An 18,718-nucleotide genomic window follows, 5' to 3' on the forward strand; every position below is an offset into this window, starting at 1 on the left:
TATATTTTTTTTTCCTTCTTGTGTGTTATCAACATTTTTTTTGGCAGAAACCTGTTTTTTTTTTGAATTGTTTCGATTGCTTACCACATTTTCACGTGGTGCAGAAACCTGGTTGATGTAATAGTTACAAGAGGTCCAGTACTAATTTTTCTGTACGTACATTTGCACTCGCCCCTTCTATATACGCATAATTTCAAAGCATCTTTTACTGTACATTTTGTTTCTTTGCTCGGTACAAAATGTATTGCAAGTGTTGTTCGTTGTTTTTTGCTTTGTCCAAATATACTGAATTCTTCCCTCTACAGACTCAGTTTTTTTTCCTTTGTTTGAATATAACACAGACAGTTATGTACGCAATAGTGATAGTCTGATGCCCTTTTAAGCGAGCAGGTAGATGAAGCAAAAAAGACCAGAGCCCTATCTGGTAAAGGAAAATTTGTGTCTACAATCTTTGTATACCAGTATATATGTGCATATGCTTCAGAGTGTATAACAGGCTCATTGATTATTTTGTTATTAAACAGTGCTTCCTGGAGATGACAAATCAAGCGCGCTAAGAAGGCAAAGCAAAGGCCGAAAATTTGTCTGATTTCGTGTGCTTGGGTACGAGCTGGTTTGTAGCAAAGGAAGATACTCTGCCTTTTTACAGTGGTAGATTTTATAGTGAGGGAGGTACTCTGTTTTCTTAGATGGAAGATACTCTGCTTTGTGGCAAGGGAAGATACCGTGTTACTTCTGCCCCATTTTTGTACATCTAGGCTTAATAACAAGATTACGCTCTTTGTCAAGTAACTTTGTGATGGTGCGCTTCTCGCGTTGAGGCCCTTAGGTTTCATGAGACGATTGATTGTAAGTACGCATAAAAAACATTCATGTGCAATCTTTAATTAGCAATACAGACTTGATTATGTGCCACTATTTTGTACATCAGATCTGGTAAGGCTCTTCTTGTTTTTTCGTTCCCTTTCTTTGTTTATTCAGCAAAGGACATATTGATTTAAGTTATTGTTTGGAGAAACTAAGACTAGGTCCTTAAAAAAGGATAAAAGTAAAGAAATGGTGTCAAATAACGAAAGAAGATATTTGAATGATGTTGGTTTTGAAATTATCATGATTATGCATCCTCGCTGTTGTTATGCCACAGTCAAAGCTCGTTTACTCGTGCTTTTACTTCTATCTTTCATATATGGGCCAATATATACATGTTTGCATTTGTTCATGTTTTCTTCTGGATATGCACAAGTCCTTTCATCTCAATTTTATTACATGGGAATTCTTGTTACACTGAAATTGTCAAAACTAAAATGTTCCGCCAACAAACCGAAGTGTCATTTGCAAATCCATTTGATTTGTGTCTTGTCTTACTATGAATGATGCCGCCTCCCTTTTTTTCTCCGTGGCAATGCATGGGCATTCGACTAGTACATTAACTAAAAGTGGGATGCTCTATTGTGTCCTAAAAAAGATCGATGCATAAAAATGATGTCTTCCAGTACTCTCACAGTTATGGGGTATGGCGTTTGCACATCGCCCACACGCCTCCATCACCACTCATTTTGCCACGTATGAATAGATGACATCTGCAGATTTTTTTTTTGGTTTTCGGCTTAAAAATGTTGTATCTCCTAAATAAAAAAGCGAACTAAAAATCCGTTTTCACCATTAAATCCGTCTCGACGAGATCTTCAAAACTAGACCCCATGTTGATATGTTTCGACGATTTTTTTTTGCCAGAAGTTGCCACGATGTTTACACTGCAGTTGCCATAGGGCCTAAACTAAAGTTGCCATGTGGCAATTTTAGTTTGTAGATCATGGCAATTTTAGTATTTTGATGATGGCAACTCCAGTACTTTGACCATGAAAATTATTTTTTGTATGAACCATGGCAATTTTACGTGCATGTATCATGGCAATTTTAGTTTATGGTTCATGGCAAGTCTAGTTTCTTAATTCCCCATTTTATAAATGTCAAAATTTACTTTTAAATGTAGAAGAAAATAGCTGAAACATATCATGGCAACTTTAGTGTAAACATCATGGCAATTCATATGCAATAGACATGGCAACTTTTAATTCAAATTTTTTTTCATCAAAACATATCAACATGTGATCTAGTTTCGAAGATCTCATCGCGAGGGATTTAATGGTGAAAACGGATTTTCAATTGGATTTTTCGTTTAAGAGATAACACATTTTAAAAATTGAAAATCCAAAAAGATTCCTGCATGCATGCATGCGATGACGTGGCAATCTGTTTACATTAAAGACGTGTGGTGCGTCTCCCTTCCTGCCACACGTGTGGCAGTTAGCGCGACCCCATTAATTTGCCTTCAGGATTGAATGCGAGAATACATTTATCACTATTAAATTATCAGGAGACTTCAATCATGTTTCTTTGAACACAACTTACCACATGCTTTAAGATTTATTTTAAATGAACATGTAAACATTATTACTATAAAATTCTAAATCTTAGAAAACAACATGCAGCGTGCGCCGTGCAAGGCTTGCTAGTATCCTCAATTTCCCGCAGATAACACACATACTATGCAATGGCATCCATCAGAAGCACATTCACCGTAGATCGTGCCCGAGTGGTATGTTTGTTTGCATTGTGTCAGACATGCATCTTTGGATGGACATGACTTGGAGACAACGTATACATCGCAACCCCGGGGAAATAGGATCTGTCGTCTATACTCTCCTTTGACATAACACCTATGAATTCAACTGTAATTAGAATGTTTCATACACATGTCCTTTAGAAAATAAGAATCATGCCTGCAAAATACCTGAATAAAGCACCAAAAGGACGAGCCCTAGGAGCACCACCTTGGTACCTACCATCCTTGATAGAAGAACTTTTGGACCGTAGGAGGAATTGTTTATATGAATTGTGTTTCGTATGGCAATATTACGTTCTATGTTGTCGATGAATAGATCCGGAGTGATCCTTTATATAGCATCCATGGTGCTCTTTATATGTGGAATAAATTAATAACATATTCTCATTTTTGAGAGATATTAATAACATAATCTAAGTCAAGTATGTTTTGATTCTTCTTTTATTCTTTAGAAATCAACTTATCATGGTTGCTAAATATTTTTCTATGCAGGCTCAAATTAGGACCCATTTAATGGGGGTGCTACTATGTATCGCTCATGGGGAGCGGTACAAACGGGTCGCCTACAACGCGTACAGTTGGGCTAGCTCAATAACATACACAACAATTCACCCGATTTTCCTAGCCCGATTTTTTCCTCAAAAAAATCATAACGCATTTTTTTCACTTTTTTTAATTTGGGTTGGCTTTTCATGAATTTAAAATTCCTCAGGAATTCGAATAATATTCATGAATGTGAAAATGTACCCGAAAACTAATATTGTTCTACAATTTGAAACTATGTCCATGATTTATAAAATTGTTTATGGATTCAAAATGTCCGTGAGTATGAAAAATGTCCATGAATTCAAAAGATATACATGAAATTTGAAATAATATTTATGAATTTATAAATCTTGATGAATTTTTAAAAAATTCATAAATTTTGAAAACATTCAATTTACTTGAAAGCTTCCATAAATTAGAAAAAAAATCTTTAATTAAAAAATCACACAGGAAAGTGTAAGAAATTAAAATCCAAATGTCCGCTTCTCCTACTCAGACTAATGGGTCGACGTAGTGGACACACGCTATAGGCCATCGCAATGAGAGATGTAACAATTGTATATCTCTCAGTGCGATGGCCTAGCCTTGTATGCACTTCTAACCGTGTAGCCATCTAAGTGTGCGTTGTGGACGAGAGGAAGGAATTGAATGGGGGCAAATCCAATTATCAACACGAGAAGAGTGCAACAGGAAATCAAGTGGGTCAACCCATTTTATCGGTAGGAAGAGGGGTTCCTGTTCCAACTTTGAAACCATCCAGAAGGTTTAAATAAGTTTTTGCCGGTTTTGGGAACCTTCTAGATTGCTGACTATTTTGTTCTTTTATATTTTTTAAATATTTTTGTAGTTTAGTTAGAAAATTTGCAAGTTGTTAACTTAGTATAAAATCATGTTCCTCCTTTCAAAAAATTAATTGCGATTCAAAATATGATTGGGATATCAAAGAATGTTCATGTTTAAAAAAATCATAACTTCAAAAAATTATTGCATTCTCAGAAATATATGAATATTAAAAAAAATCACGTTCTCAAAAAAATTCAATTTTTTTTTAAAATCACGTTTTCAGGAAAAATAACTTAAAATTCTAGATTTTTTGCGTTTTCAAAAAAATTTCATGTTTTGAGAAAATGTACATATTTTCGAACAATGTTTGCATTTTTAAAAAATATTCAAAAAATATTCATTCTTTAAAAATTTCACAATTAGATTTTTTTAATATTTTTTTTGCCAAACTATCGAGTTTACATAAAATGTTTAAAGTTTCAAATATATTTTGCATTTTCAGAATATGTCCAAAATTTCAATACTTATTTGCATTTTCAAAACAAATGACGGTCTTAAAAATATATTCTCAAATATAATTCACTTTTTCAATATATTTTTTCCTGATTTTCTGAAAAATTGAATGAAAACAAAAAAAACTATTGTACCGAACATACTACAACACTTACCATATCGCGACAGTAGCTCAATCAAAAACAGGAAACCAAATCACAACAGTACACCAGGTACATGGTCCCAATTGCCCGCCTCTTTCTTGGTCCACCCCTAGTGGGTACTCTATAGCTCACAACACGAGATATGCTATGACATACCCCGTCTTACCATGGTTGCTGGCACGAAGTTTGTCAGGGCTTCTTCCTCGAGCGGTAAGTGGTGCTTCAACATGGATTCTGTATCTTGGAATCAGGCCAAGGCTCTTTATTGTGGTGGTGTGTATGATAGTTGGGCTCCCTATGTACATGGTCAGGCTCAGTCGGTGTCGCTTTGGCATCAGGCCACCAATTTGACGCAATAGGGGGCTCTCTTCAATAGAACACTGATTGCGATACATATCAATGTGATTGCCTACTGATGACCCACAAGTATAGGAGATCAATCGTAGTCTTTTTGATAAGTAAGAGTGTCGAACTCAACGAGGAGCACAAAGAAATGACAAGCGGTTTTCAGTAAAGTATTTTCTGCAAGCACTGATATTATCGGTAACAAGTAGTTTGATAGCAAGATAATTTGTAACAAGTGACAAGTAGCAATAGTAAACTAAGGTGCAGCAAGGTAGCCCAATCCTTTTTGTTGCAAAGGGCAGACCGGAATAATCTCCAATAATAAGTAGAACGTTCTCAAGGACACATGAGAATTTCATCTAGTCATTTTGATCATGTTTGTTTAATTCGTGTTTGCTACATTGATAATTTGATATGTGGGTAGACCGGTGCTTGGATGCTGTTCTTACATGAACAAGCCTCCAACTTATGATTAACCCCTATCGCAAGCATCCGCAACTACGAAAGAAGAATTAAGATAAAATCCAACCATAGCATTAAACATATGGATCCAAATCAGTCCCTTACGGAATAGCTGTGATGCCCCCGATTCAACCGTACACTAATCATACACGTAAACGTGTATGATCAAGATCAGGGACTCACGAGAAGATATCACAACACAACCCTAAACACAAATAAAGTCATAAAAGCTCCATATTACAAGCCAGGGGCCTCGAGGGATTGAATACATAAGCTCAAACATAAACGAGACTGCAGAAGCAACAATATCTGAGTACAGACATAAGTTAAACAAGGTGACATAAGATGGCTAGCACAAATAGGGATATAGATCGAAGAGGCGCAAGCTTCCTGCCTGGGATCCTCTTAAACTACTCCTGGTCATCGGTGGCCTGCACATAGTAGTGGCACCCGCGGGGTAGTAGCAGTGGTCGTCGACGGTGGCGTCTAGCTCCTGGGCTCCAACATCTTGTTGTGACGTCCGAGAAGAATGGAATAGGGGGAAAAGAAGTTGTAAGGCAACTGTGAGTACTCATCCAAAGTACTCGCAAGCAAGGATCTACACTACATATGCATCGGTATCAATGAAACGGGTAGTATCTGTGGACTGAATTGCAGAATGCCAGAATAAGAGGGGGATAGCTAGTCCTATTGAAGACTACGCTTCTGGCAGCCTCCATCTTGAAGGATATAGAAGGGAGTAGCAAGTATAGCTTCAAGTAACATCATATACATAACCCGACCCGGCGATCCTCCCCTTGTCGCCCTGTGGGAAAGCGATCACCGGGTTGTCTCTAGAACTTATCTGGGTGTGTTTTATTAAGTATCCGGTTCTAGTTGTCATGAGGTCGGAATTCAACTCCAAGCATCCTGTTACCGTGGACACGACTATTCAAATAGTTCAACTTCCCTGCAGGGGTGCACCACATTGACCAACACACTCGATCCTTTTGGCCGACACAATCTCCTGGGTCATACCCGGGCTCGGAAGATCAACACGTCGCAGACCTACCTAGACTCAACAAAGAGGCCAGCAGGCCAGTCTACATCCTAAGCGCACAGGGGTCTTGGGCCCATCGCCCTTTGCACTCCTGCACGTTGCGAACGCGACCGGTGACCAGACCTAGCCCCCTTAATACAAGCGCAGGCGTTCCAGTCCAACCCGGCGCGCGCCACTCAGTCGCTGACGTCTGAAGAGCTCCGGCTGATACTACGACACCGAGTGCCCATAACTGTCCCCCACGTAGTTGGTTTGTGCGTATAGGTCAAAAGACCAACTCAGATCAAATATCCAAATCTCGTTAATGTCTTGGGAGCTTGCGGTGACGAACAATGCTCCTGTCGCCCTGTCTTGAGGACTTACGGCAAGGGCCAGGCCTAGCCCACTCCCGGGCGGTCTGCCTTACCCGGCCGTGCCTCATAATTATCTCGCGGGTACCCTCCATGACAACCCAACTACACATAACTCGCGGGTACTCTACGAGCCGACCCGACTTCAGTCACAATATGTATGTATGTAGTATGTATGTATGTATCTATGTATTGACGTGGAGCATCCCTCGACCATCCCCATGGACATTCCTGTTGGAAATATGCCCTAGAGGCAATAATAAAATGGTTATTATTATATTTCCTTGTTCATGATAATTGTCTACTATTCATGCTATAATTGTATTGTCCGGAAACCGTAATACATGTGTGAATACATAGACCACAACATGTGCCTAGTGAGCCTCTAGTTGACTAGCACGTTGATCAACAGATGGTCATGGTTTCCTGACTATGGACATTGGATGTCATTGATAACGGGATCATATCATTAGGAGAATGATGTGATGGACAAGACCAAATCCTAAGCATAGCACAAGATCGTGTAGTTCATTTGCTAAAGCTTTTCTAATGTCAAGTATCATTTCCTTAGACCATGAGATTGTGTAACTCCCTGATACTGTATGAGTGCTTTGGGTGTACCAAACGTCACAACATAACTGGGTGCTTATAAAGGTGCACTACAGGTATCTCCAAAAGTATCTGTTGGTTTGGCACGAATCGAGACTCGGATTTGTCACTCCGTATGACGGAGATGTATCTCTGGGCCCACTCGGTAATGCATCATCATAATGAGCTTGCCGGAAGATACTTGCCGGAAAGAGTAAAGTGACTTGCCGGAAACGAGATTGAACGAGGTATTGGGATACCGACGATCGAATCTCGGGCAAATAACATACCGATTGACAAAGGGAATTGTATACGGGATTGCTTGAATCCTCGACATCGTGGTTCATCCGATGAGATCATCGTGGAACATGTGGGAGCCAACCTGGGTATCCAGATCCCGTTGTTGGTTATTGGCCGGAGAGTTGTCCCGGTCATGTCTGCGGGATTCCTAAACCCGTAGGGTCTACACACTTACGGTTCGATGACGCTAGGGTTATAGGGAAGATTTGTATGTGATTACCGAATGTTGTTTGGAGTCCCGGATGAGATCCCGGACGTCAGGAGGAGTTCCGGAATGGTCCGGAGGTGAAGATTTATATATGGGAAGTCATCATACGGTCACCGAAAGTTTTCAGGGGTCTACCGGTATTGTACCGGGACCACCGGGAGGGTCCACCTGCCTCGTAGGGCCTTATGGGCTGTATGTGGAAGGGAACCAGCCCCTAAGTGGGCTGGGCGCCATCCCCCCTAGGGCCCATGCGCCTAGGGTTGGGGAGGAACCCTAAGGGGAGCGCCCCCATTGGCTTGGGGGGCAAGCCCCCTCCCCCTTGGTCGCCGCCCCCCTCTAGATCTCATCTAGAGGGGCCGGCCCCATTTCCCCTTCTCCCTATAAATAGAGAGGTGGAGGGAGGGCAGCAATACTACATCCAAGGTGCAGCCCTCCCCCTCCCCAACATCTCTCCTCCTCCGCATGAGCTTGGCGAAGCCCTGCCGGAGAACTGCTGCTCCACCACCACCATGCTGTCGTGCTGCTGCTGGAGCTCTCTTCCTCAACCTCTCCCTCCTCCTTGCTGGATCAAGGAGTAGGAGACGTCATCGGGCTGCACGTGTGTTGAACGCGGAGGTGCCGTTGTTCGGCGCTTAGATCGGAATCCACCGGCATCTGAATCGCTACGAGTACGACTCCTTCATCCGCATTCTTGCAACGCTTCCGTTTCGCGATCTTCAAGGGTATGAAGATGCAGTCCCCTCTCTCTAGTTGCTAGTCTCTCCATAGATTGATCTTGGTGACGCGTAGAAATGTTTTAATTTCTGCAACGATCCCCAACAATTCCGTCACCACCGCAAGCACAAAGAAGGCTAATGACGATAGCTCACGCACGTGCACTCGAAACCAAGGTTAACTCTTTCCTCTTCGAACTTCATCCGGATTCACAGGAAGAAATGCAGCACATCACGAAAGAATTTTGAGCCGGGTGGGGTAAACCCCCAGAGCATATGATCAGTAAAAACTATGACTTCGCCTTCCATTGGGGCGGGTATATCCTCATTTCCCGGAACTCTCCAGTGGATAACATCTTTGGGTGCTAAGACACCTACTTGAACATGTTCATTGAGAGATTGCTCTGTAACAGTGGAGACGACCCAGTTGCATGAGGTGACGGTTTTGGTCATTTCGTTAATAAACAGCTTAGAAAGGAAAATATTGTTGGGTTAAGATTATGATGTCAAGTCATCCAGTAATCAGAAAGCGAGTGCATCATGCAAGGTCAATTCGTATGCAGAAGATACATGCAATAAAAGGTTGGCATGGTTAAACCTATAAAATACTGCCGGGTTATGCGGACTCTGAATACATACTAGCGGTTTAAAAGCGGGCCTAATGGTATTTGGCGGGTTATAAAATCTGAGTTAAGCCGCTGTATGCCAGTGACGGATTGGATATTCACAAATCTGGAGTAAAATTTTCACTAAGTGTTGGATAAACAGGTTTTGCAAACTCTACTTATGATTTTGGATCTACAATAGTTCAGAAAATAAAAATAAATCTTAAACCGAATGCTATGGCAGTGGAAGAATTTGCGTATTCAGCTGGGATCTTTAATGGAAGGGGTACTTCTGCGATTGGAAGGAGATGCTAAAACTGCTGGCACATGACTTCAGTGTCATTTTCAGATCAACCTACTCATCCTAGAGGGAAAATATGAAGAATGACGAAGAACACCGATGAACGGCTGAAACCCTAATACAGATCTGTTATCGGGAGAGGTGAGTACTTACTGACGCTAATGAACAGCGGAGGTGCGCCGCGTTTTTTGGGTCCGTTCAGGTTGATGCAGCGGCGTGCGTCGAGGTCGCTGGAGAAGGACGACAGCGGTGGAGCTCTAGCTGTGGTGGTCGGTGCGAGGAAGGAGAAGAAACAGAGGCAGGGGTAAAAAATGGCATAAGGGCCCCCGTCCCTATTTATAAGAAGGTGACTAGACGGCATGTGCGGAAATCGAGGAGGCCGAAAATTATTATGTGGCTATATGGACGCCTCAATTTTTGGGAGGTCTATTAAGATAAAGATCTGTTGAGATGTCCTGGGCCTTGTGCGGAATTTAATGCGCATGATGTCATGGCCGATTACTACGATTCTGTGATGTGATGTCATGGCGGTTTACCGTGAATCGGTAAGGAATTGATAAATGGAAGATTCTGCTAAGTCAAGTATTGATGTGAACAAGTTCAAATCAACCTGGGGCCTAATGTTGGGGATATAACTCCTAGGTATGACCGGCTCAGGAGGGGCCGGGTCATGCCATTGGTGACTTAAACATGAAGATGACGGTTCATGGAACAAGCTTATTGAAGGCCCAAGGCCCGGAGGCGATTCAAGGCCCAATGGTGTGAACCGCCAGGCGATAACTTGTTCTGTAAGGCAAGCTTAGTTAGAAACCGAGCCGGTCACATTTGCGTGAGCCGGCCGGGACTCTGTAAGCCGCCGAGCATCAACCTGTTTATAAAGGGGTAACCCGACGGCGGGTTCACTCAAGAAAATAGACAATCGAGAACTAGGTCAAGCGCATTCGCTCCCTTGTAATCGAATCCCAAGCAATACAATTAGAACCAGGATGTAGGCTTTTACCTCGTTGAGAGGGGCCGAACCTGGAAAAACTCTCTGTGTCCCTTGTCTCGTTTCAACCCCTTTAAGCTAACCTAGTGCGATGGCTCCACACCTAAGTCCTTTCACTAGGGCATCTGCCGTGATAAACCCACGACATAAGTCGTACATAAGTCGAGCCAGAAGAAAACACTGGATGACAAACTACATGTTTTTTAGACTGGCAGTATACAAGTTGTTTGGAAAATAATTTGGCCTAAGGTAATTTTTTGGGTCGTCCAATTTAAATAATGCATCTGATGTTGTTTCTCCCTTCAGTCATGTTCTTTCTCCTACTAACCTGATGGCCCGCTTGCCTCCGCAACCCACGTCCAACAAAGCCGACACCTCCATTGGTATATATGTTGCCAACCCCGGCCATCCTTCTAACCTCTTCCCCACCAGCTTCTCTTCGACGCTGATACCCCCCTCCCCTGCCCTTTTGGAATCATGGACCATCAAAACACTACTTCCCTCCAGCACCAACCATTGTGGCATCGCCCGCGGATTAGGGTCATTTCCTATCGAGGCCTTGCCTCCCCGATGTGCCCCGTTTTCGCCTCAGATTGAGCACTGGAAATCGATTGACACAAATTGTAAATTCAGACAACTTGCCAATAGCAAACCCAAAATTTGTTAACTACCAAAACCGCGGACCGAGGATAACTAAGCAAAAAGTGACAACCAACTGTAATTGGAATGTGCACGCACCATCGTATGTATAATCAATCTGATCTAAAGTATCAACAACTTTAAATTAATCTCAACTTTCAATTGGAGTACGGTATTCATATCTGGCGCCTGACAATAACTCAACTCGTTCGTGTAGTCAGTTAAAAGAAAAGAAAACACTCGTGCTTGTAGTATGTACTTTTTTTACTTTCATCCATGTAGCATGTTAACTAGCTAGAGAACTCAACACGTTTGTTACAGGTTGTCATGATGTTCAAAGCTGTCACACTTATTATGGATCGAATGTAGTACTAGAGTGGAAGAGGGCTGGAAGGTCATGTCGCCGTCGACTGGGAACATATGTACATATCGTCTAAAACCAAACGGTGGACCAGGCTCATACTCGTACTAGGCCGCAAAGTATCCTTCTTTCTATGGATCAATCCAAGGCTCTAGCAGACACTTCTCCAAAATGAATCATGGCATAATTTATGGATAATAATTGAAGTAAATATGATTGCCTCAAAATAAGTAAATATGATTTGTTATCGTCTCCCACACATTGCCACATAGAAGTGTAGTACATAAATGCTTTAGTACAAGAAGATAAATTTTATAATTGATTAATATTAACTAAAAGCGAGATACTTTATTATGTCCCAAAAATGATTGACGCATAGAAATGATATCTTCCATTACTCTCACAGTCATGGGGTATGGCGGTTAGCCATTCCATCACATTAATGTGCCTTCATGATTGAATGCGAAAATATATGTATCACTATTAAATTATCAGAAGACTTCAATCATGTTTCTTTGACAACAAATTACCACATGCTTTAATTTTGATTTAAGTGAACATGTAAATATTGTTACTACAAATATTCTAAATCTTAGAAAACAACATGCGGCGTGCGGCCTGCAAGGCTTGCTACTAGTATCCTTAATTTCCTGCAGATAACACACATACTATGCAATGGCATCCATCAGGAGCACATTCACCGTAGACCTTGCCCGAGTGGTATGTTTGTTTGCATTGTGTCAAACATGCATCTTTGGATGGACATGACTTGGAGACAACGTGTATGTCGCAACCCTGGGGAAATAGGATCCATCGTCTATGGTCTCCTTTGACATAACACCTACGAATTCAACGGTAATTAGAATGTTTCGTACACATGTCCATTAGAAAATAAGAACCATGCCTGCAAAATACCTGAACAAAGCACCAAAAGGAGGAGGCCGAGGAGCACCACCTTGGTAGTTATCATCCTTGATAGAAGAACTTGTGGACCGTAGGAGGAATTGTTTATATGAGTTGCGCTTGGAATGGGAATATTACTTTCGATCTTGTGGATGAATAGATCCGGAGCGATCCTTTATATAGCATCCGTGGTGCTTGTTATATGTGGAATCAATTAATAACGTATTCCCATTTTTTAGAGAAATTAAAAACATATTCTAAGTCAGGTACGTTTTTATTCTTTAATTAGAATCAACTTATCATGTTGGCCAAATATTTTGCTATACGGGCTCAATTAGGACCCATTTAATGGGGGCGCTACTATGTATCACTCATGGGGAGGGGTACAGACGGATCGCCTACAACGAGTACAGTTGGGCTAGCTCACATACACTATTCACCTGATTTTCCTGGAGTGAATTTGTTTCCTCAAAAAAACCACAACGCGTTTTTTTTAATTTATTTTTTCATTTGGGTTGGTTTTTAATGAATTATAAAAAGCTCATAAATTTAAATAATATTCATGAATGTTAAAATGTTTGCAGAAACAAATATTGTTTTGGAATCTGAAACAATATTCATGATTAAAAATAACTGTTCATGTATTCAAAACGTTCATGAATATGAAAAATGTCCATGGATTAAAAATATATACGTGAAATTAGAAATTATTCACGAATTAAAAAATATAATTATGAATTTATAATTATTGGTGAATTTTTAAAAATATTCATGAATTTTATAAATATTAAGAATTTTGGAAAGCTTCCACAAATTTGAAAAATGCTCATGAATTTTAGAAAATAAAAATAAATCACACATAAAATTGTAAGAAATAAAAATCCAAATGTCAGCTTCCGTAAGTCGGCTTCTCCTACTCCCACTAATGGGTCGACGTAGTCAACACAAGCTATAGGCCATCTCAATAAGAGATATAAACCATTGTATATCTCTCACTGCGATGGCCTAGCCTGGTGCGTAATTCTAACCATGTAGCCATTTAAGTGTGTGTTGTGGACGAGAGGCAGGAATCAAATGGGGGCAAATCCAATTATCCGCATGTTTTGGTAAACAATCATCCTTTAGCACGAGGAAAAGTGCACCAGGAAATCAAGTGGGCCAGCCCCTTTCACCGGTAGGAAGAGGGGTTCTCGTTCCAACTTTGAAACCATCTAGAAGGTTTAGTAAGTTTTTACCGGTTTTGGGAACCTTCTAGATTGCTGGCTATTTTGTTCTTTTTATTGTTGTTTCTTTTATGACTTTTATGATTTTTTTAGTTTAAACAGAACATTAGTAAGTTGTGAATCTATTATAAAATCATGTTCTTCCTTTCAAAAAATTGTTTGTGTTTCAGAAAATGTTTGGCATATCAAAGAATGCTCATAACTTGAAAAAATGCTTACATGTAAAAAAATATAAGGATTTCAAAAAACAAGATCACGTTCTCAAAATTTTGTTCACGATTAAAAAAAATCACGTTTTAAAAAACAAATTCTAGATTTTTTTACATTTTCAAAAAATGTTCATGTATGGGAGAAAATGTTCGCATTTTCAACAAATTTTCAGAATTTCATGTTTTCAACAGATATTCATGTTTTAAAATTTGTTCACAATTTGAAAAAACTATTGAGTTTACAAAAAATGTTTAAAGTTTCAAATATTGTTTGCATTTTCAGAATTATTCCAAAATTTCTAAATATGTTTGCATTTTCGAAATACATGATCGTTTTAAAATATATTCTCAAATATTAGTCACTTTTAAAATGCATTCTTTTCATGAGTTTTTAGAAAATTGAATGAAAAGAAAAAAAAAACACTACTGTACCGAACATACTACAACACCTGACATCTTGCGACAGTAGTCCAATCGAAAATAGAAAACAAGGTCACTACAGTACACCAGGTATTTTGTCCCAATTGCCTGCCTCTTTCTTGGTCCACCCCACGATGGGTATTTTATAGTTCACAACACGAGATAGGCTATGACATACCCTGTCTTACCGTGCCTGCTGGCAAGAAGTTTGTCGGGACTTCTTCCTCGAGCGGTAAGTGATGATTCAACATGAATTTTACATCTTGTAACCAAGCCAAGGCTCTTTATTTTGATGGTGCATATGATACCTAGGGCTCCCCAGCCACATGGTCGCTGATTGGGATACATATCAATGCAGTTGCATACAGACCTCATCACTAGGGTGGCTGGGTGCCGACGACTTAGTGCACACCAGACATCACTAGCTTCAAGCACACTATATTTTTTTGGTTTCCCCCCTTTTCACCTATTTTTTCTTTTTATCACTACGCATGGTTGAAATAGATAATGAAAAAATGTTAATTATTTGATAATTTTTTTCCTGATTAAAGTTATGTTCACAAACTTAGAAAAAATCAACATAGTTCAAAAAGGTTCTCGAATGTAAACAAAATGAAGAATTTGAAAACATGTTCATGAATTGAAAACAATCATGATTTTAAAAAAGGGACTTTTACGTCCCTAACTCAAACCCACTTCTTAGGTTTGCCCCTAATTTTGAAGCAGGCTCAAATTTGCCCCTACGCCGTTAGGTGTCCTTATAGAAATGTCGTTCCATTCCGTTTCAGTCCAGTCAAAGGGCTTTGACCGCTATCTGGACGTTTGCTAGACATTTTGCCCTTGACTCCATGTGTCACTTACAGGTGGGCCAACTCTAAAAAAATAAATGAGAAAACTCTTCCTCTCACCCCCCTCTCTCTCACACACACTTACATGTAGGGCCGGACTAATAAAAATATAAAATAAAATTTCTGTCGGTGGGAAACGACACCTATGGGATCACTGGAATCCCTTCTACGGTTGCGGGGCGCGGGATCATGAGAAGAGCGGGACTAGTGGGTGACACAAAGGGGATTTACCCAGGTTCGGGCCGCAAACATGCATAAAACCCTACGATCCTGCTTGGTGGTTGTATTAGTGTTCTTGAGCTCTTGAACTAGCTCTTGGTGCTGCGGGGTTCGAAAGAGCCGAATCCCCTCTCAGTATGCCATGGGCCTCCCTTTATAGGCGAAAGGGGCTCGCCATAGTGGCACACAGGAGGTGTAAAGTGCTACAGTGATGCGAGGTTATCGCTAGCATTACAGGATGAGCCGCATTAAATGCAAGGCTTAGGTGTCCTTCACTTTATTGGGGACGGGGGTGAGGCCCGTTCCGTCCATCGCCGCCCCTCCTGGCTTCGACACGCGCCCTGGCCAGCAAGGCATGCAACGCCATGTAGGCAGGCAAGCAGCTGAGGTGGCACGGTGGTGGAACCTCCACGAAGGTTTGCATGCTGCCATGCAGGTGCCTGCCCAGCTGGTTGAGTCGGTGGCCGCGTACGAACGGTGGTAGAAACTTGGCTGGTGCGGGCCTGGCAGTGGCCTTGCCGGTGCGCTTGGCGATGGTCTTGCCGGGTGGCCCGACAAGGGTCTTACCGTGGCGTGCTAGCTCCCCCGGCAAGGATCTTGCCGGGGGGTCCTGTGGGTTTCTTCGGTGAGGATGGTTGCCTTCCTATCCTCTTTTGATCTTGATTGCTCTTTGTCTTCACAAAGATCTACATGCCACCACGGAGGTGCCTCCCGAACCCCGTCCCAACGTGTGTACTCAGCGTTGGTGGGCTCGAAGGTGGCTCGCTCAGCTGGTGTGGACGAGCTGCCCCGACAAGGATCTTGTCGGGGCTGCTGAGTCTGCCCTCGGCAAGGGTCCTTGCCGGGGCAACCTGCATCGCCCGTGCGACCTTTGTGGTCTTGATCCTTTGTTGTTTGCTTTGCTTGTCCTTGTGGCTTTGGCCTCTCTCCGGCTTCCCTCGCTTGCCCTGCTCATGTGTGGCCGCGGTAGGCGGCTCTGACTACTCGTGCACAAGTAAAGGGGTCAAAAGCTGGGCCCCTACTTTTGTACACCGACAGGAGCCCCCGGGCCTGGGTCACACATAGGCGCAACACGTTGTTGGGCAGGCCCAGAACGGTGCGCGGGCAGTTGAGGCGGGTTTTTTCCGCGGCCACTGTTCTGCCTGCTGTGCTTTCCCACGTCCGGCGTTGAACACGCGACGTGGGGGTCGTGCGCGTGCGTGACGAGAGGATGCTGGCATCACCTTGTGGTGGACAGTAGAGAGGCGGCTTGCGTGTCTCTTTGAGACCGCAGGGCCGCCTCCCATTTACTGCCCTTGCTCGGGAACCGTCGCTCCACGCGTCCCATTGCGCCCGCCTCTTGCGCCACGTTCGCTGCATGCAGAGCGAATGATAGGCGCAGGGGTCGTGGGTAGTCGCGCGCGTGCGGGTTGATTCCCTTGTGCCTTCAATGGAGCGGGGAGGGCGGTCGACAGCCCCGCTCGCTGTCATTTCAAGAGGCCGGATTGGCCGGGAGGGGGCGGCCGAGCCTTGCCCCTGCCTCTTTATAAAGAGGGGAGCGAGAGGGACGGTGCCTCTCAGCCCTTCGCCATCGGCCTCTCCCCATTCCTACTTCCTTTCTTCTTCTGCCATGGCGAGGGGGCATGGCGATGCTTCATCAGTGGCGGCGAGGGTTTCGGCCAGGCAGCGCATCACTCCTCCCCAGGAACTCGTAGCGGTGGAGCCGGCCGCTAGAGGAAGGGGGAGGGGCGAGGTCGAGGCCGCCGCGGAGCCCGAGGGAGAGGAGGACGGGGTGGCAGATCCGCCTCGCCCCCTCCAGCAGCCCTTCCTCCGATGGAGGGCCATGCCAGGGACAATCCCTGCGAATTCTTCGTCAGGCTGTGCCATCCACCACGCCGTCGCCTCCGCCTTCCGACCCCGTTTGCGCGGGAGATGGAGCTGGATATGCCGCAGGCGCTGCGGCTGCACATGAGGGGCTGCGGGAACAGTGGCACATGGGTTGACGTCGAGTTCCCCACCCCCATGTCATGTATCATCACCGAGGGTGGAAAACCTTCGCTGGCCTCCTCTCCGTCAAGATCTTCGGGCACTTCGGAACCCACGTGAGGTGCTGTGTAGAGAGCTCCTTCGATGACGAAGAGTCCTCCTTAAGCGAGAGTGGCGAGGAAGACAATGGCAGCGATGATGATGGCTGCGGGCGGCAGGATGACGGGTCCTACTAGGTGTCGGGCATCGCTCCGAGCGGCACCGGCGGCCCCATCATCCATGTCGCCGGCTCCTTGAACTACTCAGGGTCGCCTCCTTGGGCGGCTGGCATAGGGAGGCTGCGGAAGAGGAAGAGGACGAGCGGCGAGGCCGTCAATTCGGAGTACGCGGACACCGACGCCTTCATCGTGTGTTGGCGTCCTGCCGCCTCGTCTCCGAGCTCTGCCTCCGGCGCCCTCATCGCCATTCAGCCTTCGGACGGCCTCCGAGATGTTCTCTCGGTGTCTTCTGCCACTTGTAGCTTGCCTAGGCGCCCCTTTTGCCCTTGTGCTTTCTTGTTCCATTTCCTGAGGAGAGGGACAAGAAAGGGATTCTGGGCACCTTATATCTTTTTAGTCTTGTAAGCCTTCAAGCCTTTATTAGCTTTAGAACTTGTAATCTCCTTGTTCATCTTTTTCATTTCGTACGAACTGTACCTGTACGGGATGTTTTTAATGAAAAAGGGACGTTTGTCGGGATTTTTGTTCGCCGGAGAAAAACCCACGGCAAGTGGTGAATCCTTGTCATCTTTCAAGATAAACGTTTTTTCCCGGCAACAGGCCTTGCCGTCTCCCCACCTCGCTCGACCTTTCCAACGCTATTGGCCGGGGTAGGGATGAGGTGGGCTTAGGCCCCTCGTTCCCCTCTTCTACTGCCGCGGCTACAACCAGATCCAGACCAAGGAGATAATCCTTGGGTGCCGAAAAGATGGAGCACGGTAGCTCAGAGATAGAACGGGGTTTCACCATCCCAGTCCATAACGAAATGCATTATAGGGGATAAAGGACTTATCTGGATCCGCAGCCCCCGGCGACCTTGGCTTGCCGCGGAGAGATCATCGTTCTTGCAGCCCCCGGCAATTCTAGTTTGTCGGGGCCCGGGCGCCGGTCCGCTCCTTTCCTTCCAGAATAGCTCGGCAAGAATACTTACGTGCCCTGCGAACCAAAGAAGACAGGGAAGGACATAGACGCACAATCGACCTCTAAGCTAGGTGTTAGTCGCAGCCAAGCACAATCAACCCTAACCAAGGGAGAGACTCAACCTAGCATGCATGCTATAACTTAGGGCGCCAGCGCTTCGTTTATTTATGCTCAGGGTCTGCGCCTGGCTTTGTACAAAGGGTTACATGCCTTGCCGGCAAGGCTTGTACAAAGGGATGGCTT

Source organism: Triticum dicoccoides, chromosome 5B, assembly GCF_002162155.2.
Source record: "Triticum dicoccoides isolate Atlit2015 ecotype Zavitan chromosome 5B, WEW_v2.0, whole genome shotgun sequence".
In the NCBI taxonomy this organism is placed as follows: domain Eukaryota; kingdom Viridiplantae; phylum Streptophyta; class Magnoliopsida; order Poales; family Poaceae; genus Triticum; species Triticum dicoccoides.